Here is a 12,382-nt window from a genome sequence, read left to right as displayed (position 1 = left end):
CAAATCCGGATCATGACAAGGAAGAAACACATGGGCAAGGTCTGGCAGGGTTCCCAATACGGGGATTCTGTATCCAAAAGAGGGACACACTACCCCCCTACCTGCGTCTGTGTCTTTGACCAACCAGGAATCTCCCTGAACCTCCATGTCCAGAGCTTTCATCAGCCAGTCGTGACTGAGCCCTCATTGCATATGCATGATAGGTTAAATCATGCCTCCTGAGGTTGGTTGACATCAGCCTACCAGATGAGCCTTTTCTGGTCTGGCCACCCCCCCCCCCAAAAAAAAAACCACTTGTTAGCACAAATCCTCAGGTGTGGGCTGGAGGTTTCAGATGAAGGCACCTCAATTACTCCCAGAGTTACTTCACAGAAACCAAGGACAATGGCAAAAATTGTTTTCCATTACCACCCAGCCATAAAAAGAAACGAAGTTCCAGCACATGCCACAATATGGATGAACCTTGAAGGCATTATGCTGAGTGAAATAAGACAATCACAAAAAGACAAATATTGTATGATCCCACTTATATGAAATATCTAGAATAGGCAAATGAGTGGAGAGAAAAGTTTATTAATGGTTACCAGGGGCTGAAGGGGTGGGGAGGGGGAGCGGAATTGGGAGGTATTGTTGAAGTTATTACAGAAACTAAGTTTCGGTTTAGGATGTTGAAAAACTTAGAAGTGAATAGTGGTGACGGTTGCACAACCTGGTGAATATAATTAATTCCACTGAACTGTACACTTAAAAATGGCTAAAAATAAGTATTTTGTTATATGTATTTTACCACAATAAATTTAAAAAATATATATTTTTTAAGCATCTCTGTGAGACAGAGCTGAGGCTTGAAAACCACCAGTGTGACTCTGAACTGGATCAAGAGTTTTCAAAGAGTTATGCCCACCAAAGGATTCCATGGAGGTTCCATGAAGGTTGCCATGGCGGGTGGGAGAAACCAACTCTTCCTCCATGTCAACCAGAACAGCTCAACCTGCTTTTATAGTGAGACTCTACCAAGTTGTTTAGGAAAAGATCCCACTGTTTACCAACGGAATAGCTGATACTTAAGAGCATTTCCAGCTCTAAGATCATGTCCACAACTCTAGAGGTAGATATAAATAGAAAAGTCTATATGGCATGTTTGTTAAAAAGAAAAAAGAAATGATTCCTTAGAACCAGAGGACTGGAGCAAGGAGATGCCACCCCTCTCAGAGGGAGCAACACTCTGGTTATGCTTTGGGGCTCACAGCTTTGGTGGGCTCAGTTTTGTGTTTTTAATTTTTTTTTTTTTTTTTGTGGGTTCAGTTTCAATATGCACCCTGACCACACCTATGCATTTCTCCAAAACTGAAGCATGAGATCGCAATTCCAGAAAGAGAAAATCAGCTTTAAAGAAATATCAAGTTCAGCCAGCCAGCCGTTCTCAGCCCCTCCCAAGTTCTTTGGGCTTATTTAGCAGTGAATGGTGGCAATGTTACTTTCCTGAAATAGTACTGGAAAAAGTGATTAGTCTCTGAATGCAGTTCAGCCTCCCCTGCTTGTAACACATCTTCTTGGACCTTTCACAGCCCCCGTGTTTACCCTGTGGAGAAAGAGGCTGTCATGTTCAGGAATGCACACCGCAGAGCTGCTGGAGGTGACACAATAACACAACAGTTGGAGATCTTCTCCTGGAAGCATGTGAGGGAGTTTGTGCTGCATTGCACAGCTGAAAGGATGTAGGGTGTTGACAATCCTGGCAGACCCAACAGTTAAAACTCTCACTTGGATGTGGCAGTGAACCAGAGTGTTTGTGTATGTGTGTATTAGTTACAGACTTGTCTACCTTCTTTCCTCCAGTGATAAATGGTTTTACAGTTATTTTACCATGTTTTAAACCCCTAATTAGAATAGTCTGAGGAAACCAAGGAGCCCCAGGTGGTGTAAACGGTTACCGTGTTCGACTGCTAACCACAAAGTTGGTGGTTCGAGTCCACCCAGAGATGCCTCAGAAGACATGCCAGGCAGACTACTTCTGAAAAATCAGCCACTGAAAACTCCATGGAGCAGAGTTCTACTGTGACACGTATGGAGTCTCCGTGAGTTGGAATCGACTCTATAGCATCTTCTTTGTTTTTTGTTTTTTTTAGGAAACCAAAGAGGGGGTAGGAGAATAAAATTGAAGGAAAGGCATACAAAGATATTAGCAGGAAAATTTCTTGAACATTGCAATTTGATTAGCTTAATAGAGTTTCTCAAAGGGAAATAACTGGAAGGTCCATTATAGAGAATAATGTAAAACTGAGACAAGCAAAGCCACCTCATGGCATTTCATAAAAAGGAACTTGATGTTGAGTGATGACATGATGTTTTCCAAAACCTGCCCACACCTCTACGCCTCATCCCTACAAATCTGGAAACCTTGATTGGTGAGAAGATTTCCAGGATTCGCCTCATTTTCCACAACACCACAGCTTTCTCTTGAGAAGCAAAGATGTCTGACTCCCCGCATCTTCTTTCAGCTTGATCCAGTTTATCCTGTATCTAGTGTGAGGTTCGGAGTCCTGGTGGCGCAGTGGTTAAGAGCTTCACTGCTAATCAAAAGGTCAGCAGTTTGAATCCACCAGGTGCTCCTTGGAAACCCTATGGGGCAGTTCTACTCTGTCCCATTGGGTTGCCATGAGTCAGAATCACGACAATGGGTTTTTGGTTTAGTATGAGGTTGACACTGTTTCAGCAATGGTCTAGTATTTGTGTTTGTGCGTCTTTCTGTTTGTTTTCACCGGATGAAACTTACACGCCTGCATTCATGTCATCGACTTTCCTGGCGGTCTACCTAAATCACATTTTTTTTTCCAGAGGCGCTCGTGTGAGTTTGGGGATAGAAACACTCCAATAATGTACTTGGATAACTCAAAAGCTATATGGAAATTCTATCTAGCACCGTGGCATGCTTTTCATTCTCAAAAGCTTTAATAGTCCATTTTCCTTCTGAATTGAATCAATGGCATGGCCTTTCTTTGCTTTTGACGCAAACCCATAATTACAGGTGGTCTGCAAGGCCAGCTACACGCCTTTCTTTCCTGTGCTGTCTGTTCAGGAGCAGACGGAGCTGCACCCACATTGAGTGCACTATTAGTCTGTCATGAACTGGAGCTCAGACATGAAACATCACTGGCAGCTCTAACTCAGCCCTCATCTCTTCTGGTTTCCTAGACATGCGTGTTCTGAGTGTAAACCGAAGCACAAAAGTTGCTGACAAAAACACCATTACTTAGATGTTCACTGACAGACCCTGCATATTAGATGTTCTCTTGCCATTTTACGCAAATTGATGTTTTGGCAGGTGCCATTTTATTTGGTTGGCAGGACTTACTCTACTGTTTTTCTATTTGGCCCTCTTTGAACTTCCTCTACAAGGCACAGATACCCTGCTGGTGTTAATACGTAGCTTTGGTTGGCCAGAGGTGATCATCAAAAGCCAAAGTTAACAAGTTCTAGAAAAGACCCCAGCAGTACTTGCACAAGCTATTTCATGGCATTTTATAAGCTGGTTTAAATGTAGTTTAATTAATTCTTTTTCTATCCTCTGGTGAATTATTGATTCTTCAGCCTTGAGACGGAGATTCAAATACATACTCAGCAAAGCAGATCTGACGACCCTGTCTGCTCTAGTGGGAGAGAAACATCCATCGTCTCCGTAACAGCTCTGTGGGCTTCACTGAAGTGTTATTTAGTAGCCTCTCTGGAGAATCATGACACTCACTCACTCCTCTGCTATGACCCCCTGAGGAGAATTATATTTCTTTCTATTGTTATAAAGAAAACCCTGGTGACATAGTGATTAAGTGCTACAGCTGCTAACCAAAAGGTCGGCAGTTCAAATCCACCAGGTGCTCCTTGGAAAGCCTATGGGGCAGTTCTACTCTGTCCTATAGGGTCGTTATGAATTGGAATCGACACCACAGCAATGGGTTTTTTGTTGTTGTTTTTATAAGGAGGTGAGTTTCATGGAAGAGTACAGTTATTTAGACAACTCTTGGCCTCTGCATTTGATTTAAGATGAAAAATAGGTACCTTTCATCAGTAGTATCTCCAGAGACTAAAATTTTCTGAGGTTGCTTTCTTAGGGACAGTTTAGAGAGCACAGTGCCCCCACCCCCTTTTTTGGAAAATGCTTTTCCTTTGCAAGAAAGTCCTGCTGTTTGCATTCTGCCACTTAGGTTTACAATTTCTGTATTTGAATTTCTAAGCTGGAGTATACCACATAAGCCCTCATTTTCTCTCATAATCTTAAGGATGTTGGATATGGCTATGCCTATAGAACTTGATGGACTTCAAATCTCTTGGAGGTTGTGCTTTTTCAACATTTCCTTCTCTCAGCCTACCTCAGATTTTTTCATGTTCCTTTGACAGGCTTCATGTGAAGCCTGTCTGCTTCCTGTCTTTTAACCCTGACTAATTCACTCAGAAGAACTGGGAGTTGCTTTTCAAATGAGATGGCAGATAACTCTGTCTCCCTTGGAAACCATTGTATCTCTCTCAATCTTCTGTAGAAACTGCTAATAAAAGAATTAGAAGGAACTGGATAATGTTAACATTCTCTGTATCTTTAAAAGTGGCAGGGCAATCCAAGAAAGAGATCCTCTTCATCGTGTGTGGTAGGCAATGATGCACTGTCCAGATCCCCCTTCAATGAGGAACTTGCCCCCACCCACTACCAGCCCCGTCAAGGATTTCCTCAGCTGTGAAGAACCTCCTTGCCAGATCAGCCACATGCTGTGATTGATGTGGGTGTATAAAGGCCAGGCCATCTTGGCCCAACTTGGGACAACTCTGAAGGGCCATTCTAGCTCCAGAGGTCCCCGTGGAGTTGACTGAGGCTGTTGTTAGGCCTACATCACATCTCAACTTCTCTTCTGCCCTGCTTTCTTCCACAGGTGTTGAATCCAAGGGCACTCCCTAATAAACATCCTGTACATTAAGCTCCATCTCAGAATCTGATTTTCGGAAGCCACCTTGTGACATGTAGCAATGTTGTTTATTTGGACAAAGGAAGCACTGTCATCTTTGTCATCATCAGATAGATGTTAGTCTGTTATCACTATCAACAAATCTGTCTCACTCTCTCTCTGCTTCACAGGATCATGGCTGTGGACTGAACTGAACTTTCCCTAGTGCTCTAAAGGAGAGGGAAAGGAGACTCCCAGGAGTCACCACTGGCAGTAGCAACAGAGCTTCTTCCCCATATCACAGAACCTATCAACTAGACAATCCAGTTCCTTTGGTTATCTTGAAGACACAAAGGGACAGACGCCCTAATACTAACTAGGATTTTACTCACTCATTATCCTGGCAGAATTTACTGGCCCAAAGAAACCTGAAAAACACTGAAGACTTGAGAAGCTCCAAAAGGGAAGGATGCCTCTGTTGTTTGAGTAAAGGTGATTAACTTTGAAGATAAGAACTTTGTCCATTAGTTTAGAATTGCAATATTTTCAGATCCCTATTTTGTCCTGGCTAAGTGCCTACAGGGGAAACCCTAGTATCTTCAGGTTGGATAATTTGATTATAAGTACTTAAGAGTTAGGCAGACTTCGGATACACCATTGTTTCAACTTTTCTGTATTTTGAAATACCTGAATACTAGCTCTATCTTGCAATCTGTATGATTTTGAATAGGCTCATTACTTTCTGTAAGCTCTGGTTTTCTCGTCTGTTAAAAGAGAGGGTGGAGGTAATAAAACCTATGTCTTAAGACATTGTAAGGAATATGTAGTGTCTAGCATATAAACATGTAAGGGAAGATGTAATAAAATAATCATGGTGGGGGAGCTGGGCTGTATTTTAAAGCCACAGTGAAATGGTCGACAAAACAGAAACATCTCTCTGGCAGTGTTGCAGCATAAGAAATCACCACCCTGAGTTCTCAGCCTTTGGAAAATGTAAAAATGCACTGGGCCATCACAGCGTGACGCTGAAATCACCTTCTGGCAAAGTCTGGGACTTTTCTGAATCTGTTAGTCATTCTCCTTTTGTCATTTATGTATTCCAGGTTTTGCTCTTCCAGCTCATTTCCAGTTAGTCATCCCCAAATGGGGGCCCCGCTGGTGTGAGGAGATAACTGATAAACAGACCACGATAACACCGCTTAAGGTGCCTCCTTTAGCTTCCTGAAAGGGCCTCTAAAGAATAGGTTCTTGAGATAAAGTAATTTGTTGTAATTACTTGATCTGTTAATGTGTTCCTAATACATCCCAGTAGGTATAGTAACAAATACCAGGGACATTAAATCCCACTGTCTTAACTGGCCCAGCAGACTTGGCCTATATTGTCAACTTATCCATCAGATAAGTCTTCTTTCTTGATTCTTCAAATTAAGACACCAGCTTGACAAACCATTTTTTGTCCAACATTCTGCATTTAGTCTACTGTGACTTATAATTCATATACCTATATGGCTAACAGGGAACCCTGGTGGTGCAGTGGTTAAGCACTTGAATGCTAACCAAAAGGTCAGCAGTTCAAAGCCACAAGATTCTCCATGGGAGAAAAGACCTGACGATCTGCTCCTGTAAAGATTAGAAGAAAAAAAACTGTTGCCATTGAGTTGTTTCCTGTAGGACAGAGTAGAATTGCCCCCATAGGGTTTCCAAGGCTGAAATCTTCATGGAAGCAGACTACCACATCTTTTGCCTGTGGAGGCTGGTGGTTCAAACCACTGACCTTTCAGTTAACAGTCTAGTGCTTTAACCACTGCACCACCACGGTTCTCTCATAAAGGTTCCAAACCGACAAAACCAAACCCAGAGCAGCTGGTGGATTCAAACTGCTGGCATTTTGTTTAGCAGCCAAGCTCTTAACCACTGTACCACCAGGGCTCCTCATAAAGTTTACAGCCTTGGAAACGCTATGAGTCAAATCAACTTGATGGCACACAACAACATATATTGAACACTTGGCGTACAGGCAGCAGATACAAAACTTTACATGTTAATACAACATCCCTAGGAGTTAGTTATTTTATTATCCCCATTTAACAAATGAAGAACCTATATTTCCCCCAAGTAGACACAACTGTTAAGAGGCATATCAGGATTTGAATCCAGGTCTATCTGACACCAAAGTCCCAGCTTATAAACTCTTCAGGGCTTCCTAAACTTTTTTGACCCATGGATCTTTATGGCAGTCTCAGAAAGCTTGTGGATTCCTTCTTAGAATAATGTTTTAAAATGTAAAAAAGAGAGAGAAATTACAAAGGAAACCAATTATATTGAAATACAGTTATTATCAAAATGCTAAAAATAAACTTGTAATATAGTAATTTTATTAACATTATATAGCAAAATCTAGTGGCAAGTATAATAACTACCTAATTGCTAAAATAATTGTGGGTTTAAATAATATTTTGAGATAGCAGTAACAACCATGATGCAGTATAAGCACATCTATGATTTCTATCAGGAACAAGTCCTCCAAAAACTACTGGAGATTGATTCCTATATTCATAACTGAAAGCAATGCTAAATTTCTCCTTAAAGTTTGTTGAAAATAAGTAATTTTGTTCTGTCCAAACCTGTGGCCTTCTGAAATCTCTCCATGAACCCCTACATGTCTGTGGATTTCAGATTAGGAACTCCTATAAATATATTGGCTCTAAAAAATAACTTAAGACCTGTATTTCTGCTATATCTTTCATTCGTTCAACCAACATTTATTGAGCACATAGTATATGCTAGGTGTCTTAGGCTGGGTTCTCTAGAGAAGCAAAACCAGTAAAGCATATAAATATAGAGATTTATATCAAGGAAATGGTTGTAGAGGCTGGCACATCCCAAGTCCGTGAGTCAGGCTGGAGGCTTCTCCTCATTCATGTAGCCTCAGGGGCTGGCAAACCCAAGATCAGCAAGTCAGACAGCAGGATCTTGGCTCACAGGCCGCAAAGACCAACAAATCCCAAGATCAGCAGGCAAGACGGCAGGTAAGCTGCTAGCTGAAGTCCCACAAACCGGAGGTAAGACTAAGAGGAGCCAGCTATGGAATCCAGAGTGAGCAAAAGCTCATGAGCCTTGCTGGAAAGTCTGCCAATATTGGATGCAGGCCACACCCACAAGGAAACTCCCTTTCAACTGATTGGCTACTAACAGCATATCCCATCATGGAGGCGATCACATTATATCAGATCTCATCATGGAGGTGATTACATCATCAGAGGACTGCCAAGCTACATCATAACTGCCAAACTACTGAGAGTCAGGCCCTGCCAAGTTGACATACAACCTTAACTATCTCACTAGGCATTGTGCTAAGTACTGGGTACTATATACTACTGTCCTAGCCTACCTAAAGAATCAAATCTATAAACTGACAATATACCTTAAAATGTAGAACCAAGGCATAAGAAAATCAGTGTGGATGTACTTGTTTATGACATCTAAGTGTAAGATATTGTCTAAAACCCTCCCTCTGGCTAAGCAGTTTGAAACAGGTTTCTATAATCACATCTCTTTTATTTCTCGCAAATGTCTTCCACCATGCATCCATGTTTAATTTTTGGTGTTTTTTAATTAGCTGATCTATTAGTCAGGGACTGAGCAACTAAAAACAGAATATTTAATGCAGGGAATGGTGACATAGATGTTGGAAGAGCTGAGAAGACAATAGGGAATGCTGGTGGCACAGTGGTTAAGTGCTACAGCTGCTATCCAAAAGGTTGGTAGTTTGAATCTACCAGGCACTCCTTGGAAATTCTATGGGGCCGTTCTCTTCTGCCCTGTAGGATCGCTATGAGTCAGAATCCCCTCAACAGCAAAAGGTCTAATGGGAGCAACTGAAAGATTAGAAACGGAAATCCGTAACACCCATAGGCTCAAGAAATAAAGGGAAGAGGTCATGTTATCAGAGCCCAAAGGCTAAGACAGCCCACTGGAAGCTGGAACCACAGTGGGCCAGCCTTCAGCAAGAGTTGGAACCATAGAAAATGCACAGCCATGACAGAGACAGAGGAGTGGAAATACCTTGGCTTCTCGCGTTTCTTCCCATCCTCCAGTCTCCCACGCTACCTCCAACTGAACAAACCCAACAGAAAGCCAGCTGGCATGAGAGCCTTAGGAGTGCGACCAGTAGTAGTCAGCCCCTTGCTGAACAGAGCTGAGATGGGGAAAAGCAAGGAATGGGTTCAAAGGCAAACAGGCCCAGGACCAGCATAGTTGCACTCCTTGACACAGTGCTACTTCCTGTTCCTTCTCTTAGATACAGAACTTTAAAAAGATATGCTTTCATAAAGATATATCTGTTAAATTTAGTAATATTGGTAAGATAAAATTTCACCTAATGGTAGAATTTTAAGTTCACTTTTTTTGTCTCCGCTTTGTGTTCTGCTATATGCATGAGGGTGTATGTATTTCTCCACCTTATTTTCCTGTTTCCTTATTAGAGTTATAGAAACTTCTTTTGTTACTGATCTTTCTTTACCATATTAATAGTTTCTGGATATTTTAGTCTCACCAAAACATACACTCACCTCAAATTTCATTTTAAAGCTCCCTCATCAGGCATAGTTTCCAGCTAAATCATTAGTGTTCAGAAGTTAAATTTCATACAAAGTTAAATTCTGCCCTTTTATACCATCTCTACAGCGAATCTTTACTTCCAGCATCTTCCTTGAACTTGCAGATTTGAGACCTTCAATGGAAAAAAAAGAAATGACACCACTACCTGTGATCTACTAAGTCCTTTCATTTGCTAGTGAGGGCTTCAGAGTCATTGAAGATATACTCCACATTACTTCATATGGCAGAGTCAGTCTATCTAATATAAACATTGGAAAAGACAAGGTAGAAGAAGAAAATACAAGAGACCCTGTTTTTTTTTAAAAAAAGAGACTACTCGACGGCACTGGGTTACTGGGTATGAGAAGTAGGTAAAGTGGCTGGATGAAACATAAGTGTACAAAAACAATAACTTTTCTCTCTCTAGAAATCAGCATCTAAAAATGGATATGAGAGGAATTTTCCATTCACAACAGATACAAAAAACTATAAAATGCATAAGAACAAATTTAATAAGAAAAGCAGAGTGTAGGATATTATCAGAATCTAATGAAGAATATAAACTAAGATATGCACAAATGGAAAGGCAAACCATGACTGGATGAAAAAATTGATATCACTAAAATGTCAATTCTCCCCAAATGAAGATATAAATTTAATAAAATTCTAATTAGAATCCCAAAAGAGATTCATCCTTGGCAAAGAGGAGGTAAGAAGGAAGGGACAATTAAATGAAATGATCTTAGAGTTTATATTAATGGATAAGTATCCAACAATAACAAAGAAATGTATGAAAAGGAAAATTAGTGAGGGGGGAGGGGATATGCCTCAACCGTTAAGAGTACACCATAAATCTTCTCCAAAAAAATTAATGTGGTATAGGCATAGAATGGAACAATACACCAAAATGTAACAGGACAAAAAATACAAAATTTAAATCCAATTTTATATGAGAATCCAGTATATGATAAAGAATACTTTTCATTTAAGTGGGAACATAATGGTTATTTAATAAATGGTTGTGACACAAATAGTTATCCATCTGAAAGAAAATATAATTGGACCTCCCTCTATCCTATACTGTGGGAAACCCTGGTGGCATAGTGGTTAAGTGCTACAGCTGCTAACCAAAGGGTCGGCAGTTCGAATCTGCCAGGCGCTCCTTGGAAACTCTACAGGGCAGTTCTACTCTGTCCTATAGGGTCGCTATGAGTCGGAATCGACTCGACGGCACTGGGTTTTTATCCTATACAGTAAACAAAAATAAATTCTAGATGGCTAAAGGGAGCCCTGGTGGCACAGTATTTAAGAGCTTGGCTCCTAGCCAAAAGGCAGCAGTTTGAATCTACCAGCCGCTCCTTGGAAACCTTATAGAACAGTTCTGCAATGTTATGTAGGGTTGCTATGAGTTAGTACTGACTCGGCGACACATAACAACAACAATAACAGAAGGCTAAAAGACTTAAATATAGAATAGCTTTAGAATTCCACAAGAAAATCTAGGAGACAACATGTAGACAAAAATGGAAAAAGAGATCATTCAAATTTAAAAATATATGTATATTTTATCATAAATAAATGTGAACCTATTTTATAGCTGTATAAAACAGTCAACAACAAATATGCTTGGAAAGGTACTTGCAGTTTGGATGACATATAAGAGTTATGTATTATACTATATAAAAATCTCTTTCAAATAGGCAGAAAGGAATTTTAAAAAAAATAATAAAAATTAAGCTAAGGATACGAAGAGACCATTCACAAGAGGGCAAATTCAAATGGTCAAATCAACACCATATGGAAAGAGCAAACTCACTAATAGTTGAGAAAATGCAAATTAAAGTAACAAAAAGACATCACTTCATACTCAACAGAATGGTAAATATTTTAAAGAATGGTAACACCTGTTGCTGGCAAAGATACTGATAGAAATGTGAGTTGTTTCAGCTTTTTGAGAAAGCAATCTGGCATTATCTATTACATTTAAATACACACACAACTTTTGAGCATTTGAGGGGAAAAACAGAAAAACTCATACTTAATAATAAAGCATTAAAAATTTTCCCTTTGAGATGAAGAACAAGAGAAGGATTCTTGATAACACATCTCTAACTTAGCATTATATTGCAGGTGATAGCCAGTGCAGTAAGGCAGGAAAAATAAGTGAAAATTATAAGAATTGTCAAATAATAAGAATTAGAGCAGAATTAAGTGAAATAGAGAATAGAAAAACAGAAGAGCTAAGACCAAAAGCTGGTTCTTTGAACAGATCAATAAAATCAATAAAATATTGGCCAAACTGATAAGAGAAAAACAGGAGAGGAAGCAAATAACTGGAATAAGAAAAGAAATGGGCGCTATCACAACAGACCCAACTGAAATTAAAAGAATCATATGAGACTACTACAAAAAATTGTACTCTAACAAATTTGAAAACCTAGAAGAAATGGATGAATTCCTAGAAACACACTACCTACCTAAACTAACACAAACGGAGGTAGAACAACTAAATAAACCCATAACGAAAGAAGAAATTGAAAAGGTAATTTAAAATCTCCCAACAAATAAAAGCCCTGGCCCTGATGGCTTCATTGGAGAGCTCTACCAAACTTCAGAGAAGAGTTAACACTACTACTACTAAAGGTATTTCAGAGCATAGAAAAAGATGGAATACTCCCAACCCATTCTATGAAGCCAGTATATCCCTGATACCAAAACCAGGTAAAGACACCACAAAAAGAACAAAATTACAGACCAATATCCCTCATGAACTTAGACTCAAAAATCCTCAGTAAAATTCTAGCCAGTAGAATTCAACAACATATCAAAAAAATAATTCACCATGACCAAGT

Source organism: Elephas maximus, chromosome 1, assembly GCF_024166365.1.
Source record: "Elephas maximus indicus isolate mEleMax1 chromosome 1, mEleMax1 primary haplotype, whole genome shotgun sequence".
Classification (NCBI taxonomy): Eukaryota; Metazoa; Chordata; class Mammalia; order Proboscidea; family Elephantidae; genus Elephas; species Elephas maximus.
This window is presented reverse-complemented; position numbering follows the sequence as displayed.